This window comes from Pristiophorus japonicus, chromosome 21 (genome assembly GCF_044704955.1).
Source record: "Pristiophorus japonicus isolate sPriJap1 chromosome 21, sPriJap1.hap1, whole genome shotgun sequence".
NCBI lineage: Eukaryota > Metazoa > Chordata > Chondrichthyes > Pristiophoridae > Pristiophorus > Pristiophorus japonicus.
The window spans coordinates 2,101,422-2,123,553 of NC_091997.1; the positions used below are offsets into that span (position 1 = coordinate 2,101,422).

The following is a 22,132-nucleotide window of genomic DNA, read 5'->3' on the forward strand; positions in this document are numbered from 1 at the left end:
CAGTAACACAAAAGTGGCACTGCTTTGGTACAATAGTGCATGTCTCTGAATTGGACATTTGATACAGTTTCTCCAGGAGCCTTTTATGACGTTCCCTGCCAAAATGGTTGCATTTGTGTATTTTCTTTCCACCCAAACTTTTAAAAAGTTAATAATGTTCCATTAAAGTGTAGGGGGGGGGGGGATAGTGGGGGAGAGATATTTTCTTCAAAATCCTTCCCCAATGTTTAAAGAAATGGTTAAATTCCTAGCTCAGCAGATACTTGCCAATTTGAATCTGCTTCTCTTGCTGATGGGCAGTAAACGCTCTCATTCTGGAGCAATTCCATTCTCTGTTGTGGGTCTGCAAAGGTGGATCCCAGGAACGCTGGTGGAATGTTGGCCCTAGCGTCAGGTGATCCTGGGCCAGCTCACAGATCAGGTGATCCTGGGCCAGCTCACGGATCAGGTGATCCTGGGCCAGCTCACGGATCAGGTGATCCTGGGTCAGCTCACGGATCAGGTGATCCTGGGCCAGCTCACGGATCAGGTGATCCTGGGTCAGCTCACGGATCAGGTGATCCTGGGCCAGCTCAGGGATCAGGTGATCCTGGGCCAGCTCACGGATCAGGTGATCCTGGGTCAGCTCACGGATCAGGTGATCCAGGGCCAGTTCATGGATCAGGTGATTCTGGAATGGAGCTGCTCTGGGAAGTAAGTGGCCCTTGTTTGTCAATGGTGTCACTGGGACAGCCCGGTAAGATGTAGAGCTATTGGCAAGGCAACATTAGGATAGGAAATTCTTTTTTTTTCAAATACATAATTGTAGAAAGCCAAAATTGTGAACCGGCCCGTTTGGCGGTAACAGCTGCAGGTGGGAGTTCCTGCGCCAGGCACGGAAGTCCCGCCCCGCGTGACCTATATTCGCCTTCCACCCCCGATAGCAAGTGGAGCCCAAAATATTGCCCTCCACTTGCTCTGTGGGGCGCGAGCCGTGAGGAAAGGCTCCGCGAAGGGCACAGCACTGCCACATAGATGGGGCCCTCGCCCTCATTAAAGGGGATGGCCAACCTACCGACTCTGTGGGTGGGAAACGGGGCCATCCCTGGACCACCAGGGAGCAGAGTGCCGGACTGCAAGATCACGGCACGGACCCCGCGATCGAGAAGGAAGAAGGCCGCAACCAGTAAGTCGGCCATTTAAAACATTTCTATTCCCCACCTCCTCTTTAATCTTCGCCCTGCGAGCGGCCTACAGCCAAGCTGTCGCTCCAGGGCCAAAAGGGTCGCTACGCACGATGATGATGTCGTTATCGCTGGCGCAGCGGAGCAGGTCGTTAGTGATTGGAGCGGGGCGCTACTGGTCACCGCTGCCACTAAACTCCTCGGAATTTCACAGGAGTCAGTAAAGGCACTGTGACCGGGCTAATGGGAGGGGCAAACGCCCCGAATTTCTCCCCTATATAGTTTTTACATGGGTATTGGGAAAGTATTTGAACTAAAAGCACTCGACCCTAAATTGTACTTCTCCTTTTAATAGAATTAAAATCCAGGGTCAATACTCAAAATGTGTCCTTTTTATTTGTTGGAAACAACTTGCATTTATATAGCGCCTTTAATGTAGAAAAATGCCCCAAGGCGTTTCACAGGAGCACAATCAGACGTACATTTGCACTGAGCCAAAGAAGGAGCTTTTGGGACATGTGACTAAAAGCTTTGTCAAAAAGTTAGGTTTTAAGGAGGGTCTTACAGGAAGGTGATGACGTGAAGGGACAGGGGGGTTTAGGGGGGATTTGGTAAATGGGGCACACCGTTTCTCCATTTGGGGAGTCATTAGCAGACTCTGTTCCTGACAACGCTTTCTCGGGCGGAATGCTCAGGCCACAACACATGGAGTGTCTCCTGCAACATGAGCTTTCATGATTCATCTTACAGCAAATAATAAAGTTTATTCCATATATTATTAGTTGCATTTTCTATTTAGTAACATAGTAAGACAAATTACCCAATGAGTGAGTGAGATGACAGCTGTATTTCACAGATGGAAAAATTCTCCAAACCTCAATGGCGTTGACTGACAGTGAAACTCCAAGGGAGCAGGCCTGAAGATCACTGCACAGCTGGCACGGACAGTCAGATGCCAATGGTGCTGACAAGCCAGGCTGCTTCACGGGCAGAGAAACTCGCACATCAAAATCAAGCTTATTCAAACATTCTGTGCTCTGGGGAGCCAGCCTCTCAAAAAGGCAAAGAATTTGAAGCTGCCAATTTAACCGCAGATTCAAACAAGCCGACTGCCGCCAGGAACGTCCGGCAGTAAGCCTGTGTGAAGAGAAGCGAAGCTAATCGGTTCACATTGGTGTGGTGTTGCATCTCCAATATCAACACTGAGAGACCAGCTGCTTTGCCCCAAGTCGTCACAAGAATTGTCTTCGAGCAGAGATAAACATCTGTCCCATCAACCCATTGAGAGTCACTAAAAGGACTTGCATTGATATAGCGCCTTTCACGACCACCGGACGTCACAAAGCACTTTACAGCCAATGAAGTATTCTTGGAATGTAGTCACTGTTGTAATGTGGGAAATGCGGCAGCCAATTTGCGCACAGCAAGCTTCCACAAACAGCAATGTGATAATGACCAGATAATCTGTTTTTTGTTATGTTGATTGAGGGATAAATATTGGCCAGGACACCGGGGATAACTCTCCTGCTCTTGTTCGAAATAGTGCCGTGGGATCTTTTACGTCCAGCTGAAAGAGCAGACGGGGCCTCGGTTTAACGTCTCATCCGATAGACGGCACCTTTGACAGTGCAGTGTTCCCTCAGCACTGCACTGGGAGTGTCAAATTCCTGGAACCCACAACCTTCTGACTCAGAGGCGACACCAGGGGGGTTGAATACCGCCGGTGGTTCTCTCGCTTGTCCGCTGTAACCATCGGAAAAAAGCACGGAAATCCCGAGAAGGCAGCATTGTATACCATTTTTCTCCAAGGGTTTCTGCAGCTTTTCCACAGCTGATGAGTAGGAGATGCCCCTAGATGTGAATCCACTGGAAAGGGTGCAGAGGAGATTTACAAGAATGTTGCCTGGACTGGAGAATTTTGGCTATGAGGAAAGATTGGAGATGGAACAGAGCATACTGAGGGGAGACCTGATTGAGGTGTATAAAATTATGAGGGGCCTGGATAGAGTGGATAGGAAGGACCTGCTTCCCTTGGCAGAGGGGTCAACAACCAGGAGACATAGATTTAAAGTAATTGGGGGTATGAGGGGAAATCTCTTCACCCAGAGGGTGGTGGGGGTCTGGAACTCACTGCCTGAAAGGGTGGTAGAGGCAGAAACCCTCACCACATTTTAAAAATACTTGGCTGTGCGCTTAAAGTGCCGCAACCTACAGGGCTACAGACCGAGAGCTGGGATTAGGTTGGATAGCTCTTGGTCGGCCGGCGCGGACATGGTGGGCCGAAATGGCCTCCTTCCGTGCTGTAAATTTCTATGATTCTTTGATTAATTTGACTGCCACACTAGAAAATAATAATATTTTCAATGATAAGCAGAAGCGTGTTTGTTTTTTGGTTGAGGTTGCGTGCGCAGGAAGCTGAGGGGCGGGACTTCCAGGAGGAGGATCACTGCTGGGGTTTCTTAATCGACTGCCCCCCTCGGGCGGAAATTCAGGAGAAATGGCGTAAATGGATGTGTACACCGTCCCTCTAGGCATTTCCGTCAGAGAAGCCCCCGTGGAAATCCCAGGCGCCAATGTTGGCATCAAATGCTTCCAGGTCAAGTGGCACAAGCCCGAAACAGAGCAAAGCTCCCGCCACTTTGCTGCAACAAGATACCTTTCTCCAAATCTCAGAAGTCACTCCTACTCCATTTCTCATATCAGCTTCCTCTTTGGAGCAAGACTGCCAATTGAGATCCAATTTGTGCAAAGTCATGGACAATTGTGTTCATGCAGATTTACTCAATAAGAATTGGATTGAAATTTCCCCAAATTCATTACAAGCAGTTGTACATCTTTATATTAACACCGTATCAGTTGTAGAACCATGTGTCAAAAGCACTTTGATAGCTAACCTACAAGATTGTAACTTTTCAAAGCATGTACTCTAATTTTGTGAATTGAAATGTTCTGTGAGGCGATGCTAAATGGTTCTCAGCAAATGTTCTGCCACTATACTTCTGGAAAATGAGTTTTAATTTTATGCCTATTATTACATTGACAACTGTACTGCCTTTTTATATGTGGAGGTAATTCATGAAAATAAATAAGTGCTAGCCGCACATTGAAGTGTAACTTCTGAGAAAACTTCAAGTAAAGATTTTGCAGGCCTCGGTTGAGACTGAGGCCCACAAAGGTGAGTGTTTGAAACTGAATTGTGGGCGGAAGACAAGGTTGTTATGAGGACCTTGCCTTCACCTTGACACGTTGCTACCACAAGGTCTCTTGCCAGGCCTCTCCTGACGGTCCCAGGGAGCAACAGTAACAAGGGCGGACAGCAGGAAAATCCGTCGGGAGCCTGGGCCACGCCTCCCCAGCTGTACGTGGCAGGTGGTCATCCCAGTGGGGATGGCGGGAGGGAAATGATGGTATGGGCTGGGAGGTCATGGTAGGCCTCACTGTTTTTACAATTTCAGGCAGGGTAGTGGATGAAAGTCCAGCCCATAATGTTTAAACCACCTTCCCATTAACTGGCAGATATCTGAAAATGCTGACTTTCTCAGATTTTGGCGATTTAAGATTTATTCACCAATGAGGCGCCTTGCTAAAAGTGAGCCTTTCAAAACCTCCAGAGCCACAAACAGGACCAACCACCAAATTAAAAAGTATGAACACCAAGGACTGAGTCTCTGTGCTTTGTGCATCAAATTGCCAGGACTTCGGGACTGCAAGTGGCCCACAAGCTGTCGGTCAGACACTGCTGCAGTCGACTATTACTTCCCTCAATTCTAAAGTGCTTTCCTGGATTTTAACTGAATTTCACACGGGACTTCAGATCCTAAATTGTGCATTACATTTTGACAATGGTGTAATGTATGCCCCTGTGCGGATGCTCACGGATTTGTGGAGCTGTTGAGTGGGGGTGGCTTAACCAGTCACGTGATGTTCACAGGACTCCATAAAACCCCAGCCAGTTGGGTTTGGGGGATCCACGATGGGGCAGGTGGCTGTGAGCCTGGTGGATGAACTGGTAATGTGTAGTGTGATTGTTAAACCTTTGCTAATAAACCAACTAGTTCTTAATAGCAATGTGTTTCTATGATTTCTTAAGCAAAGAACCCATGAAGCAAATACATTACAAATGAAAACACTGGACATATGTGTAAAAATTCTCTGCCCCCCCCTCAGCCCTCCCCACGTGCCGCATTTAAATCTTGGCTAAGTCTGTTCGAGAGAAACAGGCAGGAAAAGCCCCACGTTCGATCCCTGGTCTGTGCTGAAGGTAGCAAGGGTTAAGGCTGCTGAGCAAGCAGACGGGCGATGTTGTGTGAGGCAGCCAGAATATGCTTTTCCATCATCATTGATTGAACGGTGGAGCCCAGCAGTGTTTTTTTAAGTCGACTGGAACTCTGCCCTGAGACAAACTATTTATATCTCAAATGTGGTAAGTTCACGCTATTTATACCCCCAAAGAGGAAATGAGTCAGACAATGATCACGGCATTGTGACTGTGAAGGTATACGAGGTCAATTTGTGTTACAGATTTAGGAAGGGATAATAGAGTGCAACAGATACAGGGGTTAAAAGGTTGCAAAATGGTCTCTGGAAAAATGCACTAGAAAAAGGATAAAAACAAAACTCACCCGATGGTGAGTTTACGTGCACCATGGAAAATAGACATCGTATTTGAACAGCCATTCAACTGCTGTCGGTATAGCCAGTGATACAGTTAGAATTCTTTTGCCACATTAGTCATGGCATCTTGCTCAGACCGCTACGTAATCACCTCTGTCCCAATGCACAGCCCCTTACAGTCCTCAGTCTCCACCTCTCAGACTGACATTCTCAATATACAGCCGAGAAAAGTGCCAGCACGATTTTGAGAGAGAGAAAAAAAATGCGCATTGTAAAAAAATAAAGAAAACAAGCAGCCAAGCACAGAGGGGGCAACTAAACAAACAGCAATGTGTAGGAGAAGGCAGGAAAGACCCATGGCCCCAGTGGGGGCGAATTTCCTCAGGGCCTTCTCCAGCTTTGCCGCCGTAACTTTGGTGGAAAAACCCCGTTTTTTTTTGTGCATGAGCAGGCTGTCCATCAAAATAATGGAGGCGGAGCAGGAGAGGCCCAGAGGAAATTCCCCACCTCCCACAACCTTGTAGGGGGGGCTGATGTTCCTGCATGTATAACATGGAGCCGGGTGGGGCAGGGAGGGGGGTATTGGTGGTCATATATAAACTTTAAATCCACGGTCCCATTAATTTGCATAGATCTCAAATGCTGTTTTTGTCCAATCTTGATGTTCTGATTTAGGATGTATCCATCACAGCGCAAACATTTTTTTACAGGTCTCTCAATGCTGAAAATTTACAGGACTAGCCGGCAGATTAAAAAGTATAAGCAGAAATGGGGGCTTTGTTGCCTGGGTTGGACGGCTAGGTTGCCAGCTGGCAGGGTTGTACCAAGCCCCAGTGTTGCAGGTTGGACGGCCACTACCATAACCCAGCAGGATCCGCACGCCAGAAAATAGACCAGAAGATCATCAGAAAGTTGTACAGGGCCTTGGTGAGGCCACACCTTGAATATTGTGTGCAGTTTTGGTCTCCTAATCTGAGGAAGGACGTTCTTGCTATTGAGGGAGTGCAGCGAAGGTTCACCAGACTGATTCCTGGGATGGCAGGACTGACATATGAAGAAAGACTGGATCGACTAGGCTTATATTCACTGGAATTTAGAAGAATGAGAGGGGATCTCATAGAAACATATAAAATTCTGACGGGATTGGACAGGTTAGATGCAGGAAGAATGCTCCCAATGTTGGGGAAGTCCAGAACCAGAGGTCACAGTCTAAGGATAAGGGGTAAGCCATTTAGGACTGAGATGAAGAGAAACTTCTTCACTCAGAGAATTGTGAACCTGTGGAATTCTCTACCACAGAAAGTTGTTGAGGCCAGTTCATTAGATATATTCAAAAGGGAGTTAGATGTGGCCCTTACGGCTAAAGGGATCAAGGGGTATGGAGAGAAAGCAAGAATGGGGTACTGAAGTTGCATGATCAGTCATATTGAATGGTGATGCAGGCTCGAAGGACTGAATGGCCTACTCCTGCACCTATTTTCTATGTTTCTATGTCAGCACAAATTGCTGTGTATATGCAGGAGTGGAGTGGGAACACGGAGAAAGTCCATTAAGTTCCACTGATCCTACAGTGCCTGTAACCCAGCATGTTGCACTCTCCTTGAAGTCCGTTATTACTATTTGATTGAGACATTTACAATTTTATCGTACAAGAAATAATAGTTGCATTTTTAATAGTACCAGAGGCGGGAGTGCGTGGTGTCGGGAGGCCTATAAAGGCGGAGCTTGTGCAGCTCCAGCCCGGAGAAAAAGCAAAAAAGAAGTAGAAAGAAATCAAAAGGTGACATCACAGCCAAAGGGGTAAGTGATTGGCTGGTGATTGGTGAGTAGCTTTTCTTTTTCTTTTTTATATCAGTAAGTAACGTGTTAACATTGTTGTCGCCAAATTAAGTTTATCTAAAGGTTAAGTCATGGCAGGAGAGCTCGGTCATGTGATATGCTCCTCCTGTACCATGTGGGAACTCAGGGACACTTCCGGTGTCCCTGACGACTACGTGTGCAGGAAGTGTATCCGCCTCCAGCTGCAGAATCGGAGCTGAGGGTGGATTCACTCTGGAGCATCCACGATGCTGAGAGTGACGTGAGTAGCTCGTGTAGCGAGTTGGTCTTACTGCAGGTGAAGGGTCCACAGCCAGCTAGGGAATGGAAGACCAGCAGGAAGAGCAGTGCAAGGAAGGTAGTGCAGGGGTCCCCTGTGGTCATTCCCCTGCAAAACAGATACATCGCTTTGAGTACTGTTGAGGGGGATGACTCATCAGGGGAGGGCAGCAGCAGCCAAGTTCATGGCACCGTGGCTGGCTCTGCTGCACAGGAGGGCAGGAAAAAGAGTGGGAGAGCGATAGTGATAGGGGATTCAATTGTAAGGGGAATAGATAGGCGTTTCTGCGGCCGCAACCGAGACTCCAGGATGGTATGTTGCCTCCCTGGTGCAAGGGTCAAGGATGTCTCGGAGCGGGTGCAGGACAAAAGGGAGGGTGAACAGCCAGTTGTCGTGGTGCACATTGGTACCAACGATATTGGTAAAAAAAGGGATGAGGTCCTACGAGACGAATTTAAGGAGCTAGGAGCTAAATTAAAAAGTAGGACCTCAAAAGTAGTAATCTCGGGATTGCTACCAGTGCCACGAGCTAGTCAGAGTAGGAATCGCAGGATAGCACAGATGAATACGTGGCTTGAGCAGTGGTGCAGTAGGAAGGGATTCAAATTCCTGGGGCATTGGAACCGATTCTGGGGGAGGTGGGACCAGTACAAACCGGACGGTCTGCACCTGGGCAGGATCGGAACCAATGTCCTAGGGGGAGTGTTTGCTAGTGCTGTTGGGGAGGAGTTAAACTAATATGGCAGGGGGAAGGGAACCAAGGCAGGGAGACAGAGGGAAACAAAATGGAGACAGAAGCAAAAGACAGAAAGGAGATGAGTAAAAGTGGAGGGCAGAGAAACCCAAGCAAAAAACAAAAAGGGCCCCTGTACAGCAAAATTCTAAAGGGTCAAAGTGTAATAAAAAGGCAAGCATGAAAGCTCGGTGCCTTAATGCGAGGAGTATTCGGAACCCAGGAGAGGGCTCTGAGCTAGTTAGAGTGGGTGAGAGCTCAGATGAACAGGACCCCAAGAAAGAATGCAAAAGGTAGGAGGCAACAGAGCAGAGTAGCACTGGGGTAAGTGTAAACCACAAGGTGATAGGAAGGGACAATATGTATGAATATAAAGGGGCTGCAGGAGGGGGTCAAAACTAAAAATCATGGTTTAAAAACTAGTATTAAAACACTCTACCTAAACGCACGCAGCATTCGAAATAAAGTAAATGAGTTGACGGCACAAATCATTACAAATGGGTATGATTTGGTGGCCATTACAGAAACGTGGTTGCAGGGTGGCCAAGACTGGGAATTAAACATACAGGGGTATCTGACAATTCGGAAAGATAGACAAGAAGGGAAAGGAGGTGGGGTAGCTCTGTTAATAAAGGATGATATCAGGGCAGTTGTGAGAGACGATATTGGCTCTAATGAACAAAATGTTGAATCATTGTGGGTGGAGATTAGAGATATTAAGGGGAAAAAGTCACTGGTGGGCGTAGTTTATAGGCCCCCAAAAATAACTTCACGGTGGGGCGGACAATAATCAAGGGAATAATGGAGGCATGTGAAAAAGGAACGGCAGTAATCATGGGGGATTTTAACCTACATATCGATTGGTCAAATCAAATCGCACGGGGTAGCCTTGAGGAGGAATTCATAGAATGCATACGGGATTGTGTCTTAGAACAGTATGTTACAGAACCTATAAGGGAGCAAGCTATCTTAGATCTGGTCCTGTGTAATGAGACAGGAATAATAAACGATCTCCTAGTAAAAGATCCTCTCGGAATGAGTGATCACAATATGGTTAAATTTGTAATACAGATTGAGGGTGAGGAAGTAGTGTCTCAAACGAGCGTATTATGCTTAAACAAAGGGGACTACAGTGGGATGAGGGCAGAGTTGGCTAAAGTAGACTGGGAACACAGACTAAACGGTGGCACAACTGAGGAACAGTGGAGGACTTTTAAGGAGCTCTTTCAGAGTGCTCAACAAAAATATATTCCAGTGAAAAAGAAGGGCGATAAGAGAAGGGATAACCAGCCGTGGATAACCGAGGAAATAAAGGAGATAATCAAATTAAAAACCAATGCATATAAGGTGGCCAAGGTTAGTGGGAAACTAGAAGATTGGGAAAATGTTAAACGACAGCAAAGAATGACTAAGAAAAGATAGATTACGAAAATAAACTTGTGCAAAACATAAAAACAGATAGTAAAAGCTTTTACTGATATATAAAACGGAAAAGAGTGACTAAAGTAAATGTTGGTCCTTTAGAAGATGAGAAGGGGGATTTAATAATGGGAAATGTGGAAATGGCTGAGACCTTAAACAATTATTTTGCTTCGGTCTTCACAGTGGAAGACACAAAAAGCATGCCAAAAATTGCTGGTGACGGGAATGTGGGAAGGGAGGACCTTGAGATAATCACTATCACTAGGGGGTAGTGCTGGACAGGCTAATGGGACTCAAAGTAGACAAGTCCCCTGGTCCTGATGAAATGCATCCCAAGGTATTAAAAGAGATGGCGGAAGTTATAGCAGATGCATTCGTTATAATCTACCAAAATTCTCTGGAGTCTGGGGAGGTACCAGCGGATTGGAAAGCAGCTAATGTAATGCCTCTGTTTAAAAAAGAGGGCAGACAAAAGACAGGTAGCTATAGGCCGGTTAGTTTAACATCTGTAGTGGGGAAAATGCTTGAAGCTATCATTAAGGAAGAAATGGCGTGACATCTAGATAGGAACAGTGCAATCAAGCAGACGCAACATGGATTCATGAAGGGGAAATCATGTTTAACTAATTTACTGGAATTCTTTGAGGATATAACGAGCATGGTGGATAGAGGTGTACCGATGGATGTGGTGTATTTAGATTTCCAAAAGGCATTCGATAAGGTGCCACACAAAAGGTTACTGCAGAAGATAAAGGTACGCGGAGTCAGAGGAAATGTATTAGCATGGATAGAGAATTGGCTGGCTAACAGAAAGCAGAGAGTCGGGATAAATGGGTCCTTTTCGGGTTGGAAATCGGTGGTTAGTGGTGTGCCACAGGGATCGGTGCTGGGACCACAACTGTTTACAATATACATAGATGACCTGGAAGAGGGAACAGAGTGTAGTGTAACAAAATTTGCAGATGACTCAAAGATTAGTGGGAAGGTGGGTTGTGTAGAGGACACAGAGAGGCTGCAAAGAGATTTAGATAGGTTAAGCGAATGGGCTAAGGTTTGGCAGATGGAATACAATGTCGGAAAATGTGAGGTCATCCACCTTGGAAAAAAAGTAAAAGGGAATATTATTTGAATGGGGAGAAATTACAACATGCTGTGGTGCAGAGGGACCTGGGGGTCCTTGTGCATGAATCCCAAAAAGTTAGTTTCCAGGTGCAGCAGGTAATCAGGAAGGTGAATGGAATGTTGGCCTTCATTGCGAGAGGGATGGAGTACAAAAGCAGGGAGGTCCTGCTGCAACTGTATAGGGTATTGGTGAGGCTGCACCTGGAGTACTGCGTGCAGTTTTGGTCACCTTACTTAAGGAAGGATATACTGGCTTTGGAGGGGGTACAGAGACGATTCACTAGGCTGATTCCGGAGATGAGGGGGTTACCTTATGATGATAGATTGAGTAGACTGGGTCTTTACTCGTTGGAGTTCAGAAGGATGAGGGGTGGATCTTATAGAAACATTTAAAATCATGAAAGGGATAGACAAGATAGAGGCAGAGAGATTGTTTCCACTGGTCGGGTAGTCTAGAACTAGGGGGCACAGCCTCAAAATACAGGGGAGCCAATTTAAAACCAAGTTGAGAAGGAATTTCTTCTCCCAGGGGGTTGTGAATCTGTGGAATTCTCTGCCCAAGGAAGCAGTTGAGGCTAGCTCATTGAATATATTCAAGTCACAGATAGATAGATTTTTAACCAATAAGGGAATTAAGGGTTACGGGGAGAGGGCGGGTAAGTGGAGCTGAGTCCACGGCCAGATCAGCCATGATCTTGTTGAATGGCAGAGCAGGCTCGAGGGGCTAGATGGCCTACTCCTGTTCCTAATTCTTATGTTCTTATGTTCTTATCATATCTAAAGATCTCAATGCACTTTGCATAGTGCAGTCTTATGCAAGCAAACGTTTTGCCAATGTTTTGTTTTACTAATACTCAAATAATGACTAACCTGAATGTGATTAGTCGAGCTTCTAACACCGGCTGCTTGTATTGGAGAGTTTGTTTTGGGTATAATTCACATAATGTGCACTCGCACCCCACACTTACACCAGGATTTCTAATTAGAAGACCAAATTCCAAGTGGACACAAATATCCAATATAGGAGGTGAAATTGGTCTCGGCCGGTAACACAAAATGGCCAAAAGCGATTTGTCAGCCAGATTTATATGTCATCTGATTTACAACAACAATACAACTTGCATTTATATAGCGTCTTTAACAGAATAAAACATTCCAAGAAGCTTCACAGGAGCGTTACACCACAAAATATGACACTGAGCCACGTAGAGATATTAGAACAGGTGCCCAAATGCTCGGTCAAAGTGGTAGGCTTTAAGGAGCATCTTAAAGGAGGAGAGTTAGAGAGCTGGAGAGGTTTAGGGAGTGAATTCCAGAGCTTAGGGTCTCGGCAGCTGAAGGCACAGCCTCCAGTTGCTGGAGCGATTAAAATCAGTAATGCGCAAGAGGCCAGAATCGTAGAGTGCAGAAATCTCGGAGGGTTGTAGGGCTGGAGGAGGTTACAAAGATAGGGAGGGGCATGGAGGGATTTGAAAACAAGGATGATAATTTTTAAATTGAGGCGTTGCTGGACTGGGAGCTAATATAGAGGTAAGATTTTAAGGAGCGTCTTAAAGGAGGAGAGAGAGGTAGAGAGGCGGAGAGGTTTAGGGAGGGAATTCCAGAGCTTAGGGCCTAGGCCATTGAAGACACGGCCACCAATGGTGGACCGACTGAAGTCAGGGATTCTTTTTCATTGTGGAAAGTTGCAGGGTAAAGCGGGATGTCGATTTGCTATCGCTTCTTTTGCGTTATTGCCAAAGAACAATTTCACCGCCATATTGTCTACTGCAGTTTGCAATGTGTTCTTTTTGTTGTACATTTTAGTTTTGTACGGCCAACAAAAAAAAATAACATGGCGGCCACGGCAGTGCGCCCACCTCTTTAAGGGCGGCCGTGCCGCCATTTTACAGAGAGTGTACCGACTGCAAAAGCTGTTGGGGGCACTGGCCGGTGGCAGGGCCGCTCCCACTGGGCAATTTCGGGTAAAGGGCAATTTCGTGAGGACAATTTTGCGAGGGGGTTCCCGCCAGATGGTAAGGGGTCGGCGCGTGCACGCCGCGGCGGGAAAACGAGCAGACACCGCTCCACTCCTGAGGACTGGCAATTTCTAAAATGGCGGCCCCTCCATGGAGAGTCGGCGGCCATTCCGCGCCGTTCTGTGGTCGCCACTTTTCACCGATCAGAGGCCTTATCGAAAGGGGCAATCTCGGCCTCAAGATGTCTTACAGCAGTTATATAGGACCAGACCGGGAGTATTGTGCACAGTTTTGGTCTCCTTACCTAAGGAAGGATATACTTGCCATAGAGGGAGTGCAGCAAAGGTTCACCAGACTGATTCCTGGGATGGGGGGATTGTCCAATGAGGAGAGATTGAGCAGACTGGGACTACATTCTCTAGAAGAATGAGAGATGATCTCAGTGAAACATACAAAATTCTTACAGAGCTTGACAGGGTAGATGTAGGGAGGATGTTTCCTCTGGCTGGGGAGTCTAGAGCTAGGTGTCACAGTCTCAGAATAAGGGGTCGGCCATTTAGGATTGAGGTGAGGAGAATTTCTTCAGAAGGTGGTGAATTTTTGGTATTCTCTACCCCAGAGGGCTGTGGAGGCTCAGTATTTGAGTATATTCAAGACAGAGATCGATAGATAAGGGAATCAAGGAAAGTGGAGTTGAGGTATAAGATCAGCCATGATCTTATTGAATGGCTGAGTAGGCTCGTGGGGCAGAATGGCCTACTCCTGCTCCCAATTCTTATGTTCTTATGTTTGTGTGCTGTACATTCTATGTTATTCAATGTAATACTGATGCTCCTATTCACAATCCATCTTCTCTGTTCTAACAGCGATAAATGTTAAGTACCTGTAGAATACAATTCAAATGAGTTTCGCTCCATCTCTACTGGCAAATAGATGATGGCTCTCTGTCGTTAAAAAGAAACAACAAAAGAAAGTCTTGCATTACCTTTCATGACCTCAGGACTTCTCAAAGTGCTTTACAAATAATGAAATACTTTTGAAGGTTAGTCACGTTTGTAACATAGGAAGAGCGCCAGCGAAGTCTAAGATCCCACAAACAGCAATGTGATGATGACCAGATCATTTCTTTTTAGGGCCTGGTTGAGGGGAAAGTATTGGTCAGGCACCAGGAGAACTCCCCTGCTCTTCTTCGATGGGATCTTTTATGTCCTGAGAGAGCAGATAGGCCCTCCGTTTAGTGTCTCATCCAAAAGACGGCAGTGCAGCGCTCCCTCAGCTCTGCGCTGGATTATCAGCTGGAATTTTGTGCTCAAGACCCTGTGGTAGTGCTTCAACTGACCACCTCCTGACTCGGGAGCGTGAATGCTACCAACTGAGCCACAGTTGGGGGAGAAATGAGGACTTTTAGGAGCAAATTTTAGGAAACAAACTGCAAGAGAGGAAGGAAATATCTCCATTAACACACAGCACTTGTTTGCTAAGACACTTCGTGGTGCTTCTTTGGTTTTAATGCTAAAAATGTTATGTCTAAAATGGCTGCCAACTAGTGGTAGGCAGTGATGCTGGTGTTATGTCTCAATTTGTCATGGAATATATCTTTCAGATTGCAACTGAACCTCTAACCCAGGTCCTCAAAGAGCAGACTTTAATTGTACTATAACTCGCTGACATCAATTAAGATTTTATAACCAGGTGTGGGCAATAATCTTCCATGGGACCTCTATTCGTTTGAACTCCTTGTTGTTACTAAAAACACAGTTGGTGGTTGCAGTGAGCTGAATAACAGCACACTTAAGTAGGTGACCTAATTGTTCTAGTTTGACTTTTAACACCTTTAATATTTGGTTTTATTCCTCCACTTTATCTCCTCCTCTCCTGAAGGTACGGACTCGTGCTGCAGGAAAAACAGGTGACAGCAGGCCTGAAGCACCTCGCCCAATAGTAAGCCTCAACAGTAAGCTTTGGCAGCCTATTTGGCCATTGAGGCATCACAGCCAAGCCAGAATCTTCCTTCAGCCGATATCCCCTCGTGTGACTTTCACCAGGAGTTACTGGTGATCAGGACAAGTAGCCCAAGCTGATTCTCTTTTTTCTTTTCTGGCCCTGGAGTGTGAAGGACAAATGTAACTCCCCTACCAGTGCCCCAGCTAGGATTAGCTAACTGCACAATGAAAAATGGCCACTTGGATGAGGTACCCATTGAGCCATTGCCCAGAAACAGGCAGTGCCTTACAGGCGGAGGAAAATTGGAGAGCAATTTACAAAAAAACCCACCAAATTAGAAAACAATTCACAACTGAAAACCATCAATGTCAATACATATTTTAACTGAGTGTTATTGTGCAGCAGCCCTTAGCGAACTAGTGGTGACCTGGAAAAGGTCAGGGTATGCCAAGGGAACAGGACAAGGGAACAGGACAAGGGATACAGGTGTAAACCAAAGACAAATTTAGGACAAATCTCAGGAATTTCTTCTTCAAGCATTGATTAACACGGGTTATGCAAACAAAAGCCTTGGGAGTCAAATATTTAAGAGACAGTTGGAATCTGTGATGGAGGGTTGCAGGTTTTCTTCGATGGATGCACTGAATGGCCTTTCTCATCTATATATGTCTTGGATTGAGACTGCCTGAACCCATTGCACAAGCTGCCTTTACTTTGGCCTGGGAACGCTTGATGCTTGATCAGGAAACAGGAAGTGTTCCAGTCGCCAGCATTATGATGAGCAGAGATTTTACAAATTTTTTTATGTTGCATCTCTCTCGCTGTCTCTATTATTTTTAAACGCGTGACTGTTGCCAACAAAGCATTCTGCACATAAATGTCTGGTCCCAAATTTAAAAAATACCATTCACCACAACAGACGGAGGATCTGAGACGTGCTGAAGCACATCACTAATGAAGTTTCACCAATGTTCGAGATTCCCAATTTACCGTCCCTGCGACTGTTACAGGAATCTCCCAATGTTTCTCGTCTCAGAACAGTAATTTGCAAAATGTTAACAAACGCAACTACCCGTTGGCAAAGTGGACGGTGCTAGGGCCAAACTATCTCCACCTGACAACTGCAGATTCTGACCAATCACAATTTAGTGCAAAAACAAGTGGCTCATACCTGAATAAATTCTACAATTCACACAATTAATTCAATTTTTTTTATCCATTTCTTTATTCCTCATTTGGGGAAGTCCGGTGACAACAAACAAAAGAACAGCACTGGAAATGTGCATGTGCAGCTACTTCCTGTTCGCTGGCAGCAGTCACATCCTATTTTTAATAGAGATATTCAAAATTAGGAAGGATTTTGATTTAATCATTACTGTCAGTAACTATAGGACACAGATTTAAGATAATTGGCAAAAGAACCAAGGGCGGGGATGAAGCGATTGTTTTTAACACGGCGAGTTGTTATGAAATGCACTGCCTGAAAAGGAAACTTTCAAAAGGAAATTGGATAAATACTTTGTAATGTATGCACCTGCTGTAGAGTTGGTGGCTTAGCCAGTCACGTGATGTTCGCAAGACTCAATAAAATCCCAGTCAGTTGGGTTCGGGGGATCCACGATGAGGCAGATGGTGGATCAGCTGGTAATGTGTAGTGTAATTGTTAAATCTTTTGCTAATAAAACGAATCCATGAAGCAAATACATTACATATTTGAAAAGAAAAAAATTGCAGGAGAATGGAGAACGAATAGGGGGGTGGGACTAATTGGGTAGCTCTTTCAAAGAGCCGGCACATGCATAATGGGCTGAATGGCTTTCTTGTGTGCTGCAAGATTCTATGCTAGAAATATTCTGATTACAAGGTTTAAGATTCAAAATTAGGATTTATATACATATGTTCCCAATTTTGAATCTAAAACTTTTAAAATCAGTATGATTACCCTGATACATATATTTCGATGTCTTTTGCATACTGATTTGCATTTGTTTAATCATTTATGAATTGCTTTCAAACCACTGCATTTCCTTTTCAATACTCAGGATAGTTTACTTTTCTGTACAGATTACTTCTCATAAATTGTTATTAATTGAATTGCTGTTTAAAGCAGATCCCATTAATGCCTCTGGTATTAGCCAGGAGGGGCCGTTTGCCACTTGCAGCAAAGACCTCGAGCTCCACTCACGACATTGGATATTTGGCATTCCATTATTTATAAACACAATCTGTACAACAGCCGTAAGTAGCTCTTTTATCCGGTCTAAATAATTTAGGAACAAGCCTGCTAACTAGGCAATGAGAGATTTGTTCATCAATACGCTTCTGTATTGAATTACATTTTTAGTGTGTGAATTGCCTCTGTCATATTTATCTGGCTTTTTGATATTGATTAAGAATTTGCAGTTGATGCTTGTTTGACTTGGGCTAAATTCAGCTTTGATAGGAATAGGAGTCGGCCATTCAGACCCTCGAGCCTGTTCCACCATTCTATTAGATCACTAGTGATTTGAACCTCAAATCCATTTCTCCACCTTTCTTCCCTATTTACTTGATACCCTTATCGAACATAAATCTATCAATCTCAGACTTGAAAGTTGTAATTGACCAAGCATCCACAGACATTTTGGGGGAAGAAAGTTCCACACGCACCACCCTATGTGTGAAGAGGTGCTTCCTGATTTCACTCCTGAATGGTCTAGCTCAACCTGAGGATAGACTTTGCATTCTCCGGAACATTTATCTTCGAAGAGGATTTTTTACATTTTCTCAGCAGCAGATGGGGGAGAAAGATTTCAAACAGAAGGCAAAATACTGATGGTGGAAAGTTGCTCTTTGGGCATCGACCAGGCACAGGGTTATTTGCATGGGCAGAGTGGACTCCAGCAGAGGTCAGCTCCCTGTCTGGGTTGTGCACTTGAAAAACCGTGGAGCAAAGGTCCCTCAAGCCTACAGCTGGGCTCCTCTATGCTGAAATCGGAGCCTCCACGGGGAACTGGGGACAGGCCGGTGCTCCAGGTAGGACCGCAATGATTGAAGCAGGAAGAACTACCTCCCATTAAAATAGCAACCCTGGGCCTGCACTTACTGCAGGCAGAGATCCATTGTTATCACAAAGGGAGGTTCTGGGGAGGTGGGGTGGTGAGGCGAAGATCCAATGTAGTGGACATCTGCCCCTTTTTTTCTCTCTCATGTGCCTAAGGAACACAAGTCCCCCATACAGAGGGCAGAGGGAAATCTAACCTTGGATTGCCCCAGAACATGAAGGGTACGGTCTCCCATTTATTTTTCTTCCAACATTTTTACAGCTTGCAATTAGCAAGAACTGAACTGCCTGCTATATGCATTCTTGGTAAGGATGAAATAAGATCCAATTTTTCCTTGCTCTTGTAGATTTTACACTGTTTTGTTATTTAAACCAACATCTCATCCCTCCTTTAGCCCTACCCCTTACCCCACCTGAAGACAATGACTTACGATGAGATACGGTTCCCCCTGCAGTACTAGCCACCTAACACAGTGCCCCCAAGTGACTGTTCTTCATGTGTGAGTCTGGGACAGTGTTAGCATGTTGTTTAGCTATGCAGAGCATCACTGCTAAACCTGATCTTGTTCATACCCAACATCCAATGAGCCCCTGCTCCAAAAACACTTGTTTTATATTGAAGATGTTTAGTTTGATCCACAGTGCTATCCAGTGGAAAACTATAAACAACATAATTGGAGGGCTGAAGGGGAGTAATTACACAATCAATTTCCTTGGATACGGTTGATCAGATCATTACCAGGGCAGCAAAAAGTCAATTCATCGGCCCAGAAATTGCGGTCGGAGGCTTCCCGCGGGCAGATGCCTCTGATCTGAAAAATTTCTACGAATTTACCTGCTGGTCCCAGAGGTACGGAGACTTGTGGTCCTGGCCTTTTACGCAAAGGCCTGCGGAGAGGCCCACGTTTCCTAGGAACGTAAGCGCTTCCCTGGGATCACGTGGACTTCCCAACCAATCATGGTTATTCCCATTCATACTTGGTGAGTTTCCGTATGTACGGAATCACCATAAGTATGAATGGGAATACCCCCAAAACACACAAGCACTTAAAATAAATAAAATTAAAATCAAATTTTTTTAAATAATCAAAATGGAATTTAAATTAATTATTTAAAACAAAAATTAATTTTTTGAAAAATAACTATACATATTTTAAAGGGTCAAAAAATAAACTTATCTTATTAGGATTTAAAATGTTTAAATTAGTGAAAAAATGACTTTTTTTGTCCTTTAAAAGTCTTATGGTGTTAAAATTAGTCGTAAGAATTTCAAGGGCAAATAGCCCAACTCTCCGCCTGCGGAGGCCCTTTACCTTCGGAGGATTCTTGACAGATCACAAGTTCCGGGTTTAGACGCATGCGCTTTGCATGTTTAAACCTGGAACTTGTGGGGCCCCTATGGGCGCTTGCGTAACTTGCACGCGCCTGTAGGGGCCGCAAATTCAGGGTCATTATTTTAGTCACAAGTCAAAGAATAACCAGTTGAGTTCAGTCAAGGTATTTGAAATGATCACCATACTAGTTGGTATTCATTGTTTCAACAATAACACAACTTGCATTTATATAGCACCTTTAACGTCGTGAAACGTCCCAAGACGATTCATAGGAGTGTTATAAGACAAAAAAAATTGACACCGAGCCACATATGGAGAAAAGCTTGTCAAAGAGGTAGGTTTTAGGAGTGCCTTAAGGGAGGAAAGAGAGGTTTAGGCATGGAATTCCAGATCTTAGGACCCAGGCAACAGGAGTCACGGCCACCAATAGTTGAGCGATTATAATCAGGGATGTTCAAAAGGGCAGAATTAGAGGAACACAGATATCTTGGGGGATATCTTGGGGGATGGGGAGGGTGAGGTTGTGGGGCCAGAGGAGATTACAGAGATAGGGAGGGGAGAGGCTATGGAGGGATTTGAAAACAAGGATGAGAATTTTGAAATCAAGGTGTTGCTTAACCAAGGTAGTCAGCGAGCACAGGGGTGATGGGTGAGCGGGACTTGGTGCGAGTTAGATTTCCTTAGAATGAAAGACTAAATATGATTGGCTGAAGCACCATCCTGTGAAAGAAGATGTATTTTTGTTTTGTGTGCTCACCAGTATCAGCAGACACCAATCACTGACATCACAAACTTTTAGCCCATTACGTTTGCAAAGCCTGTTTTTAAAAAGTCTCTGTCAGAGAGTCTGACACAGTGCGTTAAGCCACTGGTCTTTTGCTTCTTGGGCCTTGGTTGAATTTTTCTCCCAGTTTTGTCATGTGAGGATGGTGTGCGACTTGGAGGGGAACCTGGAGGTGACTTGATCCTATTGCTCCTTTTTCCTTCTCGGTGGTAGGCATTGCAGGAGGGAGAGGTGCAGTTGAAGTGACCTTGGTGAATTGCTACAGTGCGTCCTGTAGATGGTACATATTACAGCCATAGTGCACGGGGAAGATGGTTGTTGAGTCCATTTGCATCAGCACCAATCAAGCAAATTGCGCTGTGCTGGGTGGTGTTGAGCTTCTTGAATGCTGTTGTACTTACACGCATCTAGCTGGTCCACTTAAGTGTCTTAGATAGATTTTTGGAGTCTAGGGGAATAAAGGGATGTGGAGATCGGGCGGGAAAGTGGAGTTGAGGTCAATAATCAGCCATGATCTTATTGAATGGCGGAGCAGGCTCGAGGAGACGTAGGGCCTGTTCCTGCTCCTATTTATGTTCTTGTCAACAGTAACCCACAAGATGTTGATTGTGAAGAACCCAGCGATGTGATGCTGTTGAGGGTCAAAGGAAGGTGGCTGGGCATTCGCTTGTTAGAGATTACCTGGTACTTGTGTGGCACGAATGTTGCCTGCCACTTGTCAATCCAAGGTTCTGCTGCAGGCTGTCATGGGCTGCTTCATTATCTGCGGAGTTGTGAATGGAGATGAACACTGTGGAATCATCAATAAACAGCCTGTACTCCTGACCTTGTGACTAAGGGAAGGATAACTTCGGCCGCCTGAGGAAGAGAGTGTTCGAAGATCAGGCCCTCAAATCTGGCACCAAGCTTATGGTCTATAGGGCTGTAGTGATACCCGCCCTCCTGTATGGCTCAGAGACGTGGACCATATACAGTAGACACCTCAAAACACTGGAGAAATACCACCAACGATGGCTCCGCAAGATCCTGCAAATCCCCTGGGAGGACAGACGCACCAACATCAGTGTTCTCGATCAGACCAACATCCCCAGCATCGAAGCACTGACCACACTCGACCAGCTCCGTTGAGTGGACCACATTGTCCGCATGCCCGACACAAGACTCCCAAAGCAAGCGTTCTACTCGGAACTCCTACACGGCAAGCGAACCCCAGGTGGGCAGAGGAAACGTTTCAAGGACATCCTCAAAGCTTCCTTGATTAAGTGCAACATCCCCACCGACACCTGTCCCTGGCCAAAGACCGCCCAAAGTGGAGGAAGAGCATCCGGGAGGGCACTAACGACCTCGAATCTCATCACCGAGAGCATGCAGAAATCAAGCGCAGGCAGCGGAAGGAGTGTGCAGCAGACCAGTACCACCCTCCCTTTCCTTCAACCACTGTCTGTCCCACCTGTGGCAGGGACTGTAGTTCCCGTATTGGACTGTTCAGTCACCTGAGAACTCACTTTTAGAGTGGAAGCAAGTCTTCCTCGATCCCGAGGGACTGCCGATGATGATGATGATGATGATGATGATGATGATGATGATGATGATGATGATGATGATGATGATGATGACCAGTGAAGCAGTTGCAGAGGGTTGGGCCGAGAACCTGAGGACCTCGTGCAGGTGGTGTCCTGGGACATGACTGGCTTCCGACAACCACAACTATCTTCCTTTTTGTTAGGTAGAAGTTTCCATTTTATTCCATTATTTTTTTTTTAAGTACATCAGCCCGAGGATCTGCACTGTAGTCTTGAAAACTGAAGGCATACTGTGCACCTTGGGGTTAAAGTAGTGTGTATAATATCCGAAGCAGAAGGCAGGGGCATTACTATAAACTGCAGGCCGCTGGAGAGTCAATAATTTATCTTGTGC

At 45.5% G+C, this 22,132-nt stretch overlaps 1 protein-coding gene across 1 annotated transcript in view; it reads right to left on the reverse strand.

Annotated features, from left to right (window-relative positions):
- The window catches only part of med24 (mediator complex subunit 24), a 590,098-nt gene that overhangs the window by 438,097 nt on the left and 129,869 nt on the right, over positions 1 to 22,132 (reverse strand). The gene's annotated exons all lie outside the window — the stretch shown is intronic.